Source organism: Nycticebus coucang, chromosome 15 (assembly GCF_027406575.1).
Source record: "Nycticebus coucang isolate mNycCou1 chromosome 15, mNycCou1.pri, whole genome shotgun sequence".
NCBI classification, from domain to species: Eukaryota; Metazoa; Chordata; class Mammalia; order Primates; family Lorisidae; genus Nycticebus; species Nycticebus coucang.
Genome location: NC_069794.1, coordinates 26,670,377 through 26,688,775, shown reverse-complemented (window position 1 = coordinate 26,688,775; position 18,399 = coordinate 26,670,377). Strand labels below are relative to the sequence as shown.

Below are 18,399 nucleotides of genomic sequence, written 5' to 3'. Positions count from 1 at the left end.
CTTTGTTTCCTGCTTCTAACTTTATATTTATTCCTTCAGTCACCACCAGTTCCTTAAGTCTTAGTTGACCCTTCCCCTGGGCCAGGACCCTGACATTCATGTCTTATTTCCAACTGCAGGCTGTAGCAAACCATTAGGGATCTCCCCAAGATGCATGACAGTCTATGGTTTCACTTCTCTCTTCTTGGAGCAGCATAGTGATAGCAACTGTGTCTGTAGATCACTGGTATCTAAACTCTCAGAATGGTGCCCAGATAAATTCCTTCAGGCTTGGACTCCTGAGCATGCCAAGTGGGTTCCATTTATAAAGCAATGTATCTGTGTGAAATCTAGGTAATGCAGATGGTAGGACTGAGGACTGTCTGGGTTGACAGTTCTCACATAGCCAATATCCTACATTTTGTGTAGGAGTGTGGAGCCCCAGGGGTTTCTTATCATTTTCCAGTGTCTATGAGTTTCTTCCTGGTCTTAGCCAATCCCTGGCCACACATAATGCTTTGAACCTTCTCCTTCATTACTGTTGGTGCTTCCTGTCACTTCTCTGGTGAGTCTTAGTGATCTTTCATAGATCATTTGTTCAAAGGGTTCTAGATGATTTATTTTAAATTAAATTACTAATTACATATCATTTCATTGGCACATTGTCTTCTCTTTGAAGGAACTTCATCGTGATAAAACAATGAAGAAGAGCAGTGGTTTATTATCTTCCATAAACCTTTCTACACTTTAGGGGTTAATGTGTGATTATATAGCTACAGGCTCATACTCCATAGCTATCAGAAATCCCTCCAGTAGATTTTCTGGAGGGCTTATCCTTGAGTGTAGGATGGCAAAAATGTATCTGTTAAAGAAAGACCATCAATTAATAACTGAAAAAAGAAAAAAACCCTCAGAGTCTCACTGGTTTTCTCAGTTACAGTTTGGAACTAATAAAAAGGAAAGTAAGAGACAAGCTAGATGTGTTAGAAGAAGTCTCAACCGGGGGAAAATAGATAGGTAGCTGAACTTAAATCTAAAAACACAGCCTGAGACAGGTAACAAATAAGTCTACAGGAACAGACACTGTCAAAAAAAGACAAACCACGTAAATATGAGGACATCAAGTCTGAATGCCCATGCCAAACACAGGGAAAATAACAATTTCTGAGTGCTTCGAAGCATATCAAACTTGAAGACTGTATAGAGATTAACAGGAAAGCACAGCTCTCCATGCATGAAAAATGGTCCAAATTTATTCAGACAAGCAGGTTGATCTTCAGCCGTACTGATCCAGATTACTGACAGCAGAATTTTTTAACTCTCTGATCTTAAAGGTTCCTCAAATGATTACTAAGAGGTAGCCAAAGAGAATTAAGAGCAACATGCAAATCCTGTTTCCTTCTCATGGCTTTTACCATGTAGTACCCTCAATCAATGATCTATCTTCACTAGATAAATATCTGCTGTTTGTATTTAGACTTCAGTTGAGTTGAGCTTAAGGTCATCTTTATTATTTGCATCAACAAAGAATTTCAGTAACAATGTAGGAAAAGCCATACCTAATGCTTATTCTTTTGAATCTTAACTGGAAATTATGCAGAAGTGATGAATTCATCTGTATCTAGCATCCAAAGGATACAGAGTTGAGAGATGTGCTTTTCTTAATTATATTGAAGGTAAAGAAGCACCCCCAAATTATTTTATTTCTATATAAGACTATTAAAGGGAAAAAGTAATTTATTGATTTCAGTTTTTAGTCAATTCAATTCTTATGGACAATTTGAGAACCTATTATTATGCTCATTTTATCAATCCCAAACATATAAAAATAAATAAGAACTAGTATTACATTTTGAAAGTTTTAATGTAGCTGTTGAATAAAATATAGGGTCCAGATTTTAGGTAATAAAATACATTCATACAAGCTTGGAAAAATTACTTTATGAAAAATTATTTCATGTGTTTTAGGTAGTTTTATTTTCAATTACAAATTATAATATCAAAATGTGTTCATGAACTAACATGCTATCATTGTGTGCTTGCATAGTGCTTAAAAAATTTATTCAATTTGAATGATTCAATGACCTGAAGCTCCATTCAACTTCAATCTAAATACAAACAATAGCTATTTATCTAATAAAGGTAGATCATCTATTAAGCACATGAGAAGAAAACAGATTTGCATGTTGCTCTTAATGCTATTTGGCTACCTCTCATTATAAAATAAACAAGTAGCTTATTTTTTACACTTAGAGACATTAAAGTAACATTATTTTAGTCACATAGTTTAAAGTAACTTTTTTTTGTAACTCAATGCATGACTTTGACCTCATATTGTCAGATTCTAAACTATTCCCCTTGGCATTCACTGAATTCATTTTTTCTCCAAAAGAGTATATATTAAAGGCCTACTCTACAAAGACACATTTTAAGGAACTTGGGCTATATCTGTGAACAAAGACAAAATTATTGCTACTTTCTTAGCGTTTAACTTCTTCTTTTTTTTTTTTTTAATATGGAACGCTTCACGAATTTGCGTGTCATCCTTGCACAGGGGCCATGCTAATCTTCTCTGTATCGTTCCAATTTTAGTATATGTGCTGCCAAAGCGAGCACACTTAGCATTTAACTTCTATGGGATAATGATAGCAACTAAGAAATAAAAATATAAATAAATAAGTGAATAGTATATTAGATGATAATAAGTACAAAAAGTATGACAGCAGAATTTTGTGAAGTTTAAAGAGGGGATTGCAGTTTGCTTTTTTATTTGCTTTTTTAAAAAATGAGAATAATGCAATTGTTTTGGTTACATGAGTTAGTTTTTTACAGTTTGAGTCAAAGTTATAGGTAAGGGAAACACCTCACCTTTAAGGAAACACTTATAACTTTGATTCAAACTGTAAAAAAAGTGACTCATGTCATCATTATATTACATTTACTCCTTCCCTTCTACCACCTCCTACCTGCTTCCTTTCTATAGAGTTTTACTACCAAATGTGCTTATAGGTGTTGATCTACTAGTTCTAATTTAATGAGTACATGTGCTCTTTGTTTTTTTCATTCTTGTGATGCTTCATTTAGAAGAATGGGCTCCAGTTCTATCCAGGTTGTTACAAAAAGTATTAGTTCACCATTTTTTTATGACCACGTTGTACTCCATGGTATCCATGCACCACATTTGCTTAATCCACTCATGTACTGATCGGCAGTTGTGTTGATTCCACATCTTTGGGATTATGAATTGTGCTGAAATAAACATTAGAGTACACATGCCTTTTGATGAAAAGACTTTTTCTTCTTTGGTTAAGTGCCCTATAGCAAGAGGGCTGGAACAAATCATAGGTCACTTTTTGTCCTGTCACCAATCACAAAAATTAATTTACAGTGCACCACATATATAAATCTAAGGCATAAAGCTATAAGAATTCTAGAAAAAAAAATGTTGGAAAAACTCTTATAGATATTGGCCTAAGGAAATAATTTATAAAGAAGATCTCAAAGGCAATTGCGCGAACAACAAAAATTAACAAATGGGACCTGATAAATTAAAAAGCTTCTGCACAGCCAAAGGAATAATTCATAGAGTGAAAAGAAACCTGTACAATGGGAGAAAATATTTGTTATGCAATAAATCTAATAAAGGGCTCAAAACCAAAATCTACAAAGAATTTAAGCAAATGAACAAGAAAAAAATCAAACGACCCCATGAAAAGGTGAGTAAAAGTTATTAACAGAAGCTTTTCAAAAGAAGATAGACAAATGGCCAATAAATGTATTAAACAAAGCTCAATGTCTCTAATTACCACAGCAATGCAAATCAGAATCACAATGAGATATCATCTAACCCTAGTGAGAATAACTTTTATTAACAACAACAAAAAAAATCCCCAAATGACAGATATCTGCATGGATGAAGAGAGAAAGGAACTGTTATACACTGCTGGTGAGAATTCAGTTTTAAAGGGTAGACACAGCAGAATTCATTGAAGAAAGGCCTTAGAAACAAGATTTGAAGGATGTGATAAAGTCACAAAGTTATCAAGTATGAAAATGTCCAGAGAAAAGAATAGTAAGACTAAAGGGTACAAGTGGGGGCTTTGTCTGTAATATTTAAACAATCACAAAAAAGTCAATTTGGATCTCTGTTGTGAAAGAGAGAAGGTAGTGGAAGAAAGAAAATAGACAATCAAAAGGAGGAAAATAATGTAGGAACTTGCAGGCCGGAGGACAGTCTGAATACTTCTCTCAAAGGGCAATATTGAGCCACTGAAAAATTTTGAGAAGAAGAACATGATTTGCCTGAATACTATGACTATATGTTGATGATAGACTGTGATGTAGTAAGAACAGCCCTGAAATCACAGAGAAAAATTAGTTGGCTAAGGCAGATTATAGGCATTGGGCTGTAGTGGTTTGGTTCAGAGTAGTTTAAGAGTAAGTGAGAAGTTATAACATTTGAGATTTACATGAAAGTGGAGCCAACAGGAAAATTTGATAATTTGCTTTTGAAAGGAAGAGAGAGGAATGAGGGGCAAGGCAACTTTAAGTTTTGGTTCCCAGCAATTATGTTGACTTACCATGAACTGAAATTGGAAATATATGTTTAGAAGAGTTTTTATTTCTCTCTCTTTCTTTCTGTCTGTCTTTCATATTTCCCTCTTTTATAAGAGAGAATCATTATTAAGAGTTCAATTTTAAACATATTTAAGTATTAGGATTTGAAGTATCAGGTAGGCTACTGTGTATATACAAGCACATTTTCTAGGATGAGTTAGAGAACTTCATTGTCAGTTCTCTCATGACAACAGCTCTGATGGCCATTCAAGGAAAAGAGTTCCAAAAGTGCTTTGTAGGGTAGACTAGGCCTTGGCAATGGTTCATAGCTTCCCAGGGGGAGTACTTCGAAGGTGCCTATAGTGACATGTAGCAACAAGGTATGTAGTGCTTTTTATAGGATGAGTTCATGAACTTAATTGTCTAACCTAGTATACATGGGAAATACTACATAAATTTATTCACATTATTTATAATAGTATTTAAAACCATAAAATTGGGCGAAATTACCAAGAGAAGGAATGTAGATAAGAAACGGGGTTCCTGAAATAAGGCTGGTTCATAATAAGGGTGGGAGAAAATAGGAACAAGGATGAAGATTGAGCAACAGTAAAAAGTAAACAAGAGGAAAACCAAGCAACAGCAACAAGGATGACAACAATGATTGCTAGGGAGGGCTGAGGAAGGCAGTTTGGCAGGGGGTAAACCATTAGCAGCAGTGTTGAATATGAGGATTGAACACTGAATGTTGAACTCAGTGACATAGTGTTCAACAGTGACAGTGAAAGAGCAATTTCAGTCACAGCAATGATAGTAGAAGACTGAATGGTTTAGAAGCAAGAATTTGTGGGAGGAGAATGGAATTTGCAAATATAAACATAGCTCTCCAATAGTTTTGCTCTCATGGGAACCAAAGACAAAAATGGGTGGGAGTTGTCTCTGGAAATGGTGTTGAGATGATTGTTTATTTATAAAGGAAGAATTAGAGCATTTCGTGATTAAAAACAGTTTAATTGAAAAGCGTAATTAATGATATAAAAGAGATGGAAAGCAATGGCTGCCGCTCTGTCTTCCAATAGGCAAGGGATGTGATCTACTGTACAAGTCCAGGCATTTACTTTAGGTAGGAACATGAGTAGCTAATCCCCAGCAAGAGGTAAGCAGGCAAAGCCTGTGGGTCTTCTTTTTTGTTTACTGAATTTTGTGAAATAAGTATCACAACAAGAGTGAAAATGTGATTGGGAGTAAGAGGAGTGGGCCAGTAAGTGGGACAGGGCACTACTGGATGACTGTGGGGCACACGATGTAATTTAAACCTCAACACTGAATGCTTGAAGTTTATGATGAAGAATTTAAAGTGGAATAAATTACCATTGTTACTTGTTTTTCTTCAGCCACACTGAAGTTCCATGGGTACAAGGATAAGCATACAGAGAGTTGTTTTTAAAAAGGTTGTGGTTATAACAAGTGAGTGTGAGGAAGAATGTGAAAGGTAGAGAAGTTGAGTTGTAAGTAGAGAGTTATTATAATGATTGATCATGGAATTTAAACTTGCTAAGGACAGGAGAAAGGACATCAATGGATTATGTGACAGCATAAAGCCAGTAGAAACATGTAAATGTCATCCTGAAAAGGAAAGCTTTCTGGAATCTGAGAAGGTGGTGATTAGAGAGGGTGCTGCAGGATAATTCCGCGGAAGCATTGCATTTTCAAGAGTGACAAAAATATGATATGGTCATGAGAAGCAGAGTTGAGGGAAAAGCAAATATGAGGGGCGAGTATAATAAACGAGAGTTCTGGAAGAATCATTTGGACAGAGTGAAATCATTACGATTTTTAGAGAAGAATGTATGAGAATGACACAAAAACCAAAATAAGAAACTCCATCTAACACAAATCTGATCTTTAAGTTTTTAATTACTGAACACGGTTACGAGCTAGATATATAGTGCTCCTTTAGGAATATCGAATTACAAAAGAAAATATCAACAGCAACTTCATGCATAGAGGCTTATCTTTTATTTTAAAAATGTGGAATTGCATTCCTGTTACATTTCTTGAAGTGTCTCCAATAATATTTTCAACTATGCTTCCCTGAGCCATCAGCCTTTTTATAGTTCAAATGGTTTCCACCTCATTTAGTAGCTTGCTATGAATGACTCTGCTGTTCTAACCTGTTTAGTTAAAAACGGATGCTGTTTATTCATTTCAGTTCTCAGGTGCTTGGTTTCTTGCTTCCACAGCTGCTTTTTGCTCGCCTCACCTCTCTGCTGCTGTCACCAAGAGAGCAAGGCTAAAATGGAAAACAGTTCACATTCACACTTCTTTTTCTTGAGTCCTGGCATATTTCCAGCCACCTACTCCCTTGTTGCAGTTCATAGTAATTCAGTCTTACTCTAAACAAAGAAAGTAAATTTTCCAGTTTAATTTGGAGTATATAAAATTAGGAATATGAAGCATTGTACAGTGAAAAGGAAGAAAATCTTACCCTATCCAATAAAAGAGACTGACACCTCAGAGGGCAAAGAAGAAACTCACATCTTGTCCTATAATGTTCTAACACACTCCCTAAATGAGCCCCTGCTGTTGATATCACTTCTCCATTGGGAAATAAGTTTTACTTTCCAGAAGAACAACAAATATATGATATGTGGTTGACAAGCTGCCCAATAACCCATAGCTGTTCACTGCCAAGAAATTCACACAATGCAGTCCAACACAATCACGGCTTAAGATTCCACGTGCTGTAAGACTGAGGAGCGTTTTAAGAGAGCTTCTTAAAATTACAGAGATGTGACGTTTAATATATGTGATCAAATTCCATTCCTGGCAAGTTCCCCTATTACCCAGCTTGATCATTCTGCACTCTAAAGTACATACCAAATTCTCAAGAGTAATTCATAATAAATTCCTTAGCATGAATCAACACAATGTAGTTTTGAAATAGTTTGCCCTATCTCATTTCTTATTTTGCATAGCTTAAGCTATTATTCTGTACTTGTCTATCTGCAAAATAATAGGATTCTCAATTTTATCTGTCTGTACCATTAGACTGTACACTTCAAATGGCTGGTACCTTAGCCTCTGAGCTATACTTGCCAAACCCGAGGCAGTAATTTAAACTCTCCTAAAAAAGAAAACCCCAAACCAAATGGATTCATAGCAGAATTCTATCAGATCTACAACAAAGAACTAGCATCTATCCTACTGAAAAACTTCCATAGTATGCTGAAGGAGGGAATCCTCTCTAACTTATTCCACACAATCAGAATCACCTTAACTGCAAAGCCAGGAAAGGACTCAACAGAAAAGAAAAAGTACAGACCCAAATCCCTTAGGAACATTAACACACAGTTCCTCAATAAGATAGCAGCAAACCAAATTCAATAGCACATTCAAAACATAAATCATCATGATCAAAATGTTTTATCACAGGGGTGCAAACATGGTTCAACAAATGCATATTAAGAAATGTGACTCAACACATGAATGGAAGCAATAACAATGACCACAAGCTCATCTGGAGAGAGGCAGCAAAAAACTTTCAATACAATTCAGTACATTTTCATGATAAAAACTCAAAAAAGTAGTCATAGAAGGACCAACTAACAAAATACTGAATGTGAAATGTTGAAAGGATCCCCCACTAAAAACTAGGACAAGACACGTGTGCCCATTGTCTCCACTTCCATTCAATATATATTGAAATTCCTGGGCAACATTATTCCAAAATAAGCATTTCATGAATTGAGAAAACAAACACCACATGTTCTCATTAATAAGTAGGGTCTAAGTCATTGGTATACAAGGGCATAGAAAGACACAATGAACTTTGGAAACTAAAAAGGGGGTGTACAGGACAGGGTGATGAATAAAAACTTACTTACCAGGTACAGTGAATGCTGTCCTGGGGACATGCACACTGAAAATCCTAACTTCAGCATTACAGTGTATCCATGTAACAAAATAATATTGTATTTCCTTAATATTTGGAAATAATAAAAACTAAATGTTGAATTGTATGAATATTTTTAAATTGAATTTTTTTCTCTCTTAGTTCTGAACAAAAATTAAAATCTTTCCAATGGGAAGTATATTATGGTATTCAAATCTTTCCACTACAATCCTTGCAGTACCTTAATCTGTGTTTCATTCTCATCATTGTTGTTAACACATAATGTCTAATCAACAGTTGCTACATGGCAATTCCAGTCTTGCTTCCCCCTCTATATCTTGACCAGAGGCTAATGAAATCTGAATTTCTCCATACCTTCTGAGCATAGGACTAATGAGGGATTTTAGGAACACCCTGAACCCTAACTGACTTTCTCTGGTTTCTATTTCCTTCCCCTAAAACACTCTCTAGTGCTGACTTCACATCGTGACGTTCTATTATTAACTTGAGCTAGTAATAGCTTTTCATCATTTTTTATTCTTCTGTATCTAGTGTTCATACTAATATCTCCATATTATAGAAAACTCCGTCACATTTCACATATACACAGTAGATATATTAACTTCAGTGTCTTCTTCAAGTGATTCTATTGTTTTCTCCTAACAATGTTTTGTCCAATTGCCAAATAACATGCCTGCAGCAATTAGCCTAAAATACCTTTTTGTCACTCCTGGCCCTTATTCTCCTGTATTACTTTGTTTCAACAAATAAACTAACATGTAACCCCAAATTTCTGAGCTTTTAATAGCGTATTTCCTTTTTTTTTTGTACTGCTACCATATTGCTATCTTACTGATCTGTTTGAACTAAACTACATCACTTTGACATTTCTATCACCACGCTTTTTCTTTGCTTTAGTTTTACTTTTCCCTCTTCTATGGTCTTGATTTGTGTGTGCCTATATGTGCATCTTTTTGGCTTTCCTGTTGCTATACACAATTACTCTTTCTTTCTTAAGCAGTTGTTCTTAACTTTTTAGAAATGCATATTTGATTCAACAAAATATGCAAATTAATATTTTACCCTCTTTCCTAACAAGTACTTCAAAATTCTCTGACTTAGAATTATCTTTTATTTATTTTTAATTTTTTTCTCAAATTATCACTATGTTATATTTAGTCAATATTTACTGATATGCAATCATATGTTTACCAATTGTTTTGCCCAACATTTCTATTTATATACATGTTCTTATTTCGGACTTCAATTTTTTTCCCCTAAGGTTCATCTTTAATTACATCTCTGTTCAATGTTCCATAAGTCATAAATTATTTTCTGTTTGTTTCTGAATGTATGTAGAATTTTTCCATCACAGCAGCGTAATAATTCTGCTGAGTGTATAACTTTCACTTTATAATATCATCTTAGTACTTTTGTGACTAGGATCCAGTCTCTATTGGATTTACTGTTGACTGTGAGAAATCAGATATTGGTCTAATTGTAGTAACTGTCATATAGATTGTTTCGGATATGTTTTAGCATGTTCTCTCTGTCTTTGGTGTTCAATTCAATACTGTATTGAAAGACAGTATTTCAGAAAAGATACGTGTCTATGTTATTGACTAAAGATATTTTAATTCCCTTATTTCTGTCTAGTTTAACATGATTCATTTATGTGTATTGCCAGGTAACCAATTTGCTTTTCAATTGTTTATGCTAAACATTGAGTTAGCCATTCTAATTACTATATATTTTTATCTATTCTATTTGTCTTTTTATCAAATCTGTTTATTCTCTGTTTTTGCCACAATATTTATTCCATTATGCATGCTTTTGTTCTGCTATCTGTTTAATAGTTTCATGTCTACACATTCCATAGGTATATTTAAATTGCTTTACATGTATATTTCTGGAACATCACTGCTTGAGCTTCTAGTATCTCTTTAATCTCATCTTTAGTTCATAATTGCTACTCATGTGACATAATTTGTTGTTGGATGCTTATCTTTAAAAAGTTCCCCAGCCCCGCTCATACAGTCTGGCCAAAATTGGGGCCGCTTCATCTGAGTGACTGGGTTTTACATGGGTGAAGTGCATTGCACCACAATAAGCAACACACATCCAGCAGCTTTGCAGAAAATCAAAGACCTGAAACTTTTGCTTTAACTTCGTCAACTCTCAAGTGACATCTCAACCTCTGTGTCGTCTATATCATGTTTTAACTTGCCTTTCTATCAAATATTGCTTTCCTTAATATATTGTGGGTGTTGATGCTGAGAGTACTCCTTCATAATATTCTATATACACATCCTCATTTTGGGTCCCACCCTGATCCCCTCTCTTCAACTCCAGCACTGGAAGTGGTTTGAGGAAGTATAATCTATAGTGGAATTTTAGAGCTGGATTATTGTTAGTCAGATGGCAATAAGATTTCTATCACAGTGTTAGGTTGAGTATGAGTGACTCCTGAATACTCCTGAATACTTCCTAAATGTGAATATCAGCACATTTGTAAAAACTTTCACAAGTAGTGTAATGGGATAAGGTATTGGCAGGCGGTAATACACTGGCAGATGTAATATCATAGGTATGTGATAGCTTGAGAGAAGTAAGTTTAAATTTATATTTTGTCAAATCATCTAACTCCACCTCAATGTCATCAAGATGATAGAAAATAATACTGGGGGGTGAAAGTAATTACTCAAGAATAAGGCAGATAATTGATGACTAAGACTCCTAAAGGCAATTACAGCAACAACAAAAACGTATAAATGAGACTTGATTACATTATAAAGCTCTGCCAAGCAAAGACATCATCAACAGAGAAATAGACAACATATAGAATGGGAGAAAATATTTGCAACCTCCAGAATCTACAGAGAACTCAAGCAAATCAGCAAGACCAAAACAAACAATCCCATTAAAAATTTGGTAAAAGAAATGAACAGAAGCTTTTCAAAGAAGATGGACAAATGGCCAACAAAAATATGAAAAAAATGTTCACCATCACTAATTATCAGGAAAAGGCAAATTAAAACCACAACACAGTATCACCTTACTCCTGTTAGAATGGCTTTTATAAAAAAGCAAGAATCCTATGTACTCAATTCTGATATGAGAACAATTTATGACCTAGTACATGTGGGGATGGGGGAAGGGGAGAGTGGAGAGAATGGAGGACGGAGGGTATTGGGGGGTCACGGTGTGTGACACACTTTTGAGGGACAGTACACAATTATAAGAGGGACTTTACCTAACAAATGCAATTGATATAACCTAGTTCTATGTACCCTCAATTAACCCCCAAGAATAAAAATAAAATGAAAATTAAAAAAACACAACATTGATGGACAGAATTGAAAAAAAAAATCTAAAAACAGCAGATGCTGGAATGAATGCAAAGGCATGGAACACTTACGCACTCTTGGAGGGACTGAAAATTAGTATCAGCTTATGGAAAAGGGTATGGAGATTTCTGAAAGACTAAAAGTACACCTACTACTTGACCGAGCTATCCCACTACTGGGTATCTATCCAAAGGAAAATAAGTCATTTTATCAAAAAAACACCAGGCTGTGAATGTTTATTGAAGCACAATTCACAATGTTATTGAATGTGGAAAGATCCAACAATTTCATTACTGTATTAACTAAATGTGGTCTCTATATACCATGGAGTACTACTCCGCCATAAAAAGAAATGAATTAATCTCTTTTTCAGCAATTTGGATGGGAAGAGAAACCATTTTTTTAAACATGAGCAGTTTCAATGTTGACCTCATAGCCCATTAGAAAATTTATCAAGAAAATATGATATCTAAAAACATACATTTACATGTGCTAGTAGATAGGATTTGGGTATACATATATCTTATTAAATATATTCCTATATACATAAGACATTTGTAAACTTTCCTGTGATCCATATAATAATTTTACTTGAACATGGTAGTACATACTTCTATATCATTAACTGAGTGAATATATTTACTCTTTCAAACCATAAAAGGAGTAGGTAGGCTCAATTCTTGGGGCATAGAGTATATAAAAATGTCTATGAAAACAAAAGCTCTTGATTAAAGTATTTTAGAGAACAATGAGACATATGTTTATGTACTTAAAACAGTGTTTAAAAAATAAGTAGAATTTGAGAGGCTTCTGTGTGAAAATTTAATTTAATGCACTTAAAATATTTGTTCTCTACTTGTAAGAAAGGAAAATGTGGAAAATACATAGGCTTTATAGTCAGAAATCCTAAAATAGCTGTGGCTTTTTTTTTTTTAATTTAGTTTGCAGATCTTAAGAAGAGTATCAAACTTACATTAGCACAGGTCCCTTATATGTGAAATGGGACCAGTGACCCGAATCATAGAATTATGGTAAGGAACTGACTAATATGAAGATTATAAAGTCATTAGAATCCTCATCCTAAATAATACTTATTCTCCTGATCGAGTTATTTATAAATAAAGTATACTTTATGATAGAGATAAATGGCATATGAAACTACCCGGAAATGTATGTAAGTATACATTAGAAAATTTAAATGATATTCCTGTTTACAAATGAAAACACTTTCTGTAAATTAATTAAAATATCGTTTACTAAGTATTAATAAATTATATAATTTATTATAAGACATATATTCCACTACTCGTCCTGTGTAATTCCATAGAAATGCTGTAAACCAAACAATAAATCATAGTCACAACATTAAGTAAATTATGGTTTATGAACAAAATGCAACTGTAATAACAAGAGACTTCAGAATTACAAATATCACACATAAGCATCCATTGGTAATAGCTACAACAAGGCATTATTCTCTAACTAAGCTTTTCCTTAAAATAAGGTATGATAACATCCGGAAAATAATGAGAGTTTGAAAGTCTTCAGTGATAAAATTTAGCTTTAATGCACAATGTATCAGAATGGAATTACCTTAGAAATTACCTTGCACACAGAGCAGATCTCCTACTATGTGATTTGATCATAAACTCTTATGATGCTCTATCTCTGAAAGTAATTTAATATGACAACATTAAATATTGAATTCCTATTATTTACTCTTCTAATTTAATTTTATGCTCACCAAGAAATCTTCAAAAATGAGATTTGGCGCTTTCTAGTTGATACCTACAGAAAGAGATTGTGCATTAGATTCTGTTTGCAATTTTTTTTCTCACTGTAAATCAGTCAAGTTGTTTTTCTGGGTTAGTGCATCAAGCTTGGCTAATCTGTGACTATCTCTTATAATGGAGCCACTCAATGTTTACAAATTAGCTTATTTATCCTGATGAGAACTCTAGACTGAAGTTAAAGGATTAAGTCAAGGCTTAGAAAGGAGACCTTTCTGGGCAGCTGGCCAGCCATCCTCAGGAGGGTCTGCATCACTGCATGTTCACTCATTTGTTCCTGAAATTTCTCCAAGCTGGAGATTATATAATTCATTTAATCAATATTGATAAACACTTGTAGAACATCTGGTCTACCACAGAGTGATTCATATCAGACACTCTTACTAAGCCCCACTAGGTAGAAACAGATACTCTGGAAACATTTCTTTACTTCTGTGGACCTGCATGTGTGCACTGGTTGGGAGTGTGTGTGTGTGTGTGTGTGTATTACTGTTCTAATTTGAAAGCATGTCTCCCATAGTGTCATGTTATAATTAAATAGACTTAATAGAGTGGAGGCACATGGAATGAGAAATAATAGTGCAAAGAGAATCCAATGTACTTCAAGCATGGAAAAGCTCAGATTAAAGTTGGGTGTTGTCATCACCCTCATTTTTATGAGAATTATTATCCACAAATGACTCAACAAAGCACAGGGATTTAAACATAAAATCCTTTTCCACAGAAACTGGTACCTATCTGTTTATAAATACAAACAAATAGGAAAACATTAAGTATAATATGATGACAAGCAGAATATTGTGCCATGCAGATAACAGTGCCTACCCCGCAGAGTTCTTGTGAAGATTTAATAGCAGATGTAAAATTCTTGACATATGGTAACTACAGAGAAGTGGTTATTGTTATAATCAATGTATCTTGTTCATGAGTTTGTCACCAAAGTAAATCACTTTTACAAAAAAAAATTAAGCTTTAAAACCACAGCCATAGATTGCTCTAAATGCCAGAAGCACCCCGCACCACCAACTAGGGTGACAATCAAGATGTTTTCAGACATTGTCAACAGTCCTACGGGGAGAAAAATTGTCTCTGGTTAAGAAAAACTATTTTAGACACATGTACCAATTAACTTTTGAATTACTCTTTTTCTCATTACAAAAGAAAAACATTTTATTTCTACTTCATCTGTATTTTAATACACTACTATCATTATAAGGTTTGACGCATTTGAGATGTGTGTAATTCAGACTTAGATGCACAGAAAACTTCTTTGGACAAAATAACATTTGTCCTGGGTCTGGAAGGACTTTGTGAGATGGAGAATGGGGCTTGATGGTAGTATACTAGCTTGAAAGAAGAGAGTAAATAAAGACTTGGATCTATCAGAGTTATCACTCTGTTTAGTGAATTGCAAATGCTTAGGAAATGTGGGGCTTGCAGAGAAAGATAATTTTATTACAAAGCTTCAGAGCAAGGCAAACTTTTGTTAATTATCTAAATATGTTCAGTAGGCCCAACAAATTAAAGTTATTAAAAGTAGGGCTGTGGTTGTCCGGGGAATGGTTGATTCTGGTTAGTCGGAATGACGACTAATCTAGGTTGATGCGTAAGGAACGCTGATTCCCTCTGTCCCTTGTTGAATAAATTAGTTGAATAAATTAGTTAAACGTCAACCCAAAAACATTTACAGTAAAAGTGTATATCTTAAGAATTGTAACCGTCACTGAGTGCTCATTCTGTGCCATGGAAATGTTACTTTATTCTCAGTTGTTCCTATGGGACATGTGGTAAACACTTTTGCCTCTATTTACAAATAGAAAATGTGAAGCTCAATGAGACTAGATTTAAGATCTTTATGAATGGAAAAACCTTTCTTAAAACTCAGTGAAATTCAATTAATAATAATTTATGCACTCAAGTGTTGGAAAACAAGCTTTCAGTGACATTTTGTAAGAATATTTATTAAGTAGTACATATTATATAAATGTCCGAAAAGGCCTTGCCCATAAAGTAGCCATGCATAAGGAAAATGAAAAATTGTAGTTAAATGTGCCCTAATTCATAAAATAGTCATTATGAAATTTTACAAAGAGGTGACTGACACATAGAGAACATTTTGTACATGTTTTGTAAAAATTTTTTATGAATATTTTGTAAATCAAGGCACTTTTAGCTACAATTTCCTATTTCCCTTACCTATGATGACTGTTTGGGCAACTTTTGGGATGCCCAAGATAATGATATCAATAATTTTTACACTCATCACAATTATAAGGAATCAATATTGGTTATGTAGAGTTATAATTATGCTAGTACATGTCACTTCCAGAGCTCCTTGATAAAACAGAATGACCAAGACTTCTGATTTGTCTCTTTTTCCCTTTTCTCTCCACTGTGTGTGTGTGTTCTTTCTTTCTCACCTGAATTAGAAAGCTTTAAATTCTGGATTTTGGTGTTTTGTAGTATAATATAAAAGTTAAACTCAAAATTTTATAAGATTACAAATTTATTTGAGACATCTCTACATTTAGACATTGGTAATCTTAATAATTAAAGATCTAACAGTTACAATGTAAGTTCATATTTAAAATATTATGGCTTCAACATTTGTTGAATTTTTGTGAAAACCATACTTTGCTTTAATGTGCCAAGGAAGTCCAAATACCCAATTTAGAGAGGAGAATATTAGCTTTTTGATAGATCTGAGCCTTTTAAGTCAAAAATTATAAAAAAAAAAAAATGGAGAAAACAATGAGGTTCAGTTAGTAAGAATTCCCTGCTTCTCATTATATAACACACTTTAGAATTTCATGTCACCTAAACTATAGTCATATACATATCCCATTCAGCCATACAGAATTATTTAGGTATGTTCTACAGCTTTAATTCCTCCACCACACCGTTACTAAATTTTTCTCTCCCCATTATTATACCAACTCATCAATCTCTTTAAGTCTTTTGTTTCCACATCTTCCTTTGAAGACTATCTCAAAAATCATTTCAGATACAAAGGTTTCGTACTCTCACAGTTGGAATTTTTCTTCCTTCTAGCTATTCTAACAGACTTGAAATTATATCACAATGTCATTAATAACCTTGACAATTTTTGGATGTAAGAATCATTTATCTTTTTAATACACACAACTACTGGAACAATGTCTTGCACAAACCTGTGTTTACCAAATGCTTATTGACAAGAATTTCAATTCATATAAAATTAAGTATAGCAGCATATTTTTCCTTTCTCCTATCTCCATTTTCTTCCTGAAATTCATCAAAAATTCATTATGGATTATATAGGAGACATTCTTTTGGCAGAATATTTCATGGAAGATGCTATGAGAAATTGAAGATGTTGACAGCATATACAGGAGCTGTACTCTGAGCATACACTCTTAAAGAATCTCATTTGACCTTGCTCCTTTTCTCCTCAGCAGTCAGTTGGACATGTAAAACTCTTGAGTTCTTTGAGATCATCTTTGGTCTTTATAATAACATCTCTTTGCCTGTTTAATTTACAAAATATGATTTTTTTTTTTAGAAAGTCCATTCATTCATGCCAAAATCTTTCCCTATCACTGGAAAAAGGTCCAACAGAAAGAATCCACAATATTAAACCATGGAAGAAATGGCTTCACTCTGAGAAATGTCACATTATACCTAGTTACACCAATTCCTTCATTCATTATTATTTCAAAATATAATGGGGATACAAATATTCATGATTACCTAGGTCATTTTTGTTATCATTGAGTCAGGGTTGCAAGTGTTCCCATTACCCAGATGGTGTTCATTGTACCACGTAGGTAGGTTTTCACCCATCCATTCCTTCCTACTCACCCTGATTTATTTCCACTAATTTTTACTCCTTTCTGTGTACTCATCAGTTAGTTCCAATTTAATAGTAAGTACATGTAGTGTTTGTTTTTCCATTCTTGTGACACTTCACTTAGAAAAATGATCTCTCGTTCTATGCAGGTTAATACAAGAGGTGTTAGTTCGCCATCTGTTATGGCCAAATACTACCTCATGGTATACAGGTACCAGGTTTTATTCATCCTCTCGTGTATCTTTTTTCACATTAATATGAGGATACAAACAATTAGCTTATGTTGTTTACATTAGTTAGGTAAAGTCCAAGTTGTAACTGAGCCCTTGGGCCAGGAAGTGTGCCATATCCTCTTACACTGTGCCATTAGGTGAGAGCTCACCATATCCTCTTTCTTCCTCCCCTTTCTCCTCCCCCCATTCTCCTTCTTCCCACTTGAATTTAATTGTGCTTTTGTCTAACATGGGTGTGTGATTGTTCCTCTATTAGTTTGATATTAGTATTGAGTACATTGGATACTTGCTTTTCCATTCTTATGATACTTGATTAAGGAGAATGTTCTCCAACTCCATCAAGGTTAATATAGAAGACACAAAGTCTCCCATATTTTTATAGCTGAATAGTATTCCATGGTGTACATATACCACAGTTTATTAATCCATTCATGTATTCATGACCACTTGGGTTGATTGTACCTGTTAGCAATTGTTAACTGAGTGTCAATAAACATTGCAGTGCAAATTTCCTTATGGTAAAATGATTAGTTTTCTCATTTGGGAACCAGTAATGGGATTGTGGGATTAAATGGACAATCTACTTTTAGCATTTGGAAGATTCTCCATACTTCCTTCCACAAAGGCTATGTTAGTTAGCAATCCCAACACTCATGTAAAAGTGTTCCCTTCTTTCCAAATCCATCCCAGAAACTTCAGCTTTGTAATTTTGTGATGTGGGCTATTCTCATTGGGATTAAGTGATATATCAAGTTGTTATTGATTGGAA

The 18,399-nt window shown here is 34.1% G+C and overlaps 1 non-coding gene across 1 annotated transcript; it reads right to left on the bottom strand.

Moving 5' to 3' along the window:
* Positions 1-2,488: 2,488 nt before the first annotated feature.
* Positions 2,489-2,595, bottom strand: LOC128567037 (U6 spliceosomal RNA). The gene has a single exon (XR_008374712.1). It is a non-coding gene; the product is annotated as a U6 spliceosomal RNA (small nuclear RNA).
* Positions 2,596-18,399: the final 15,804 nt, after the last annotated feature.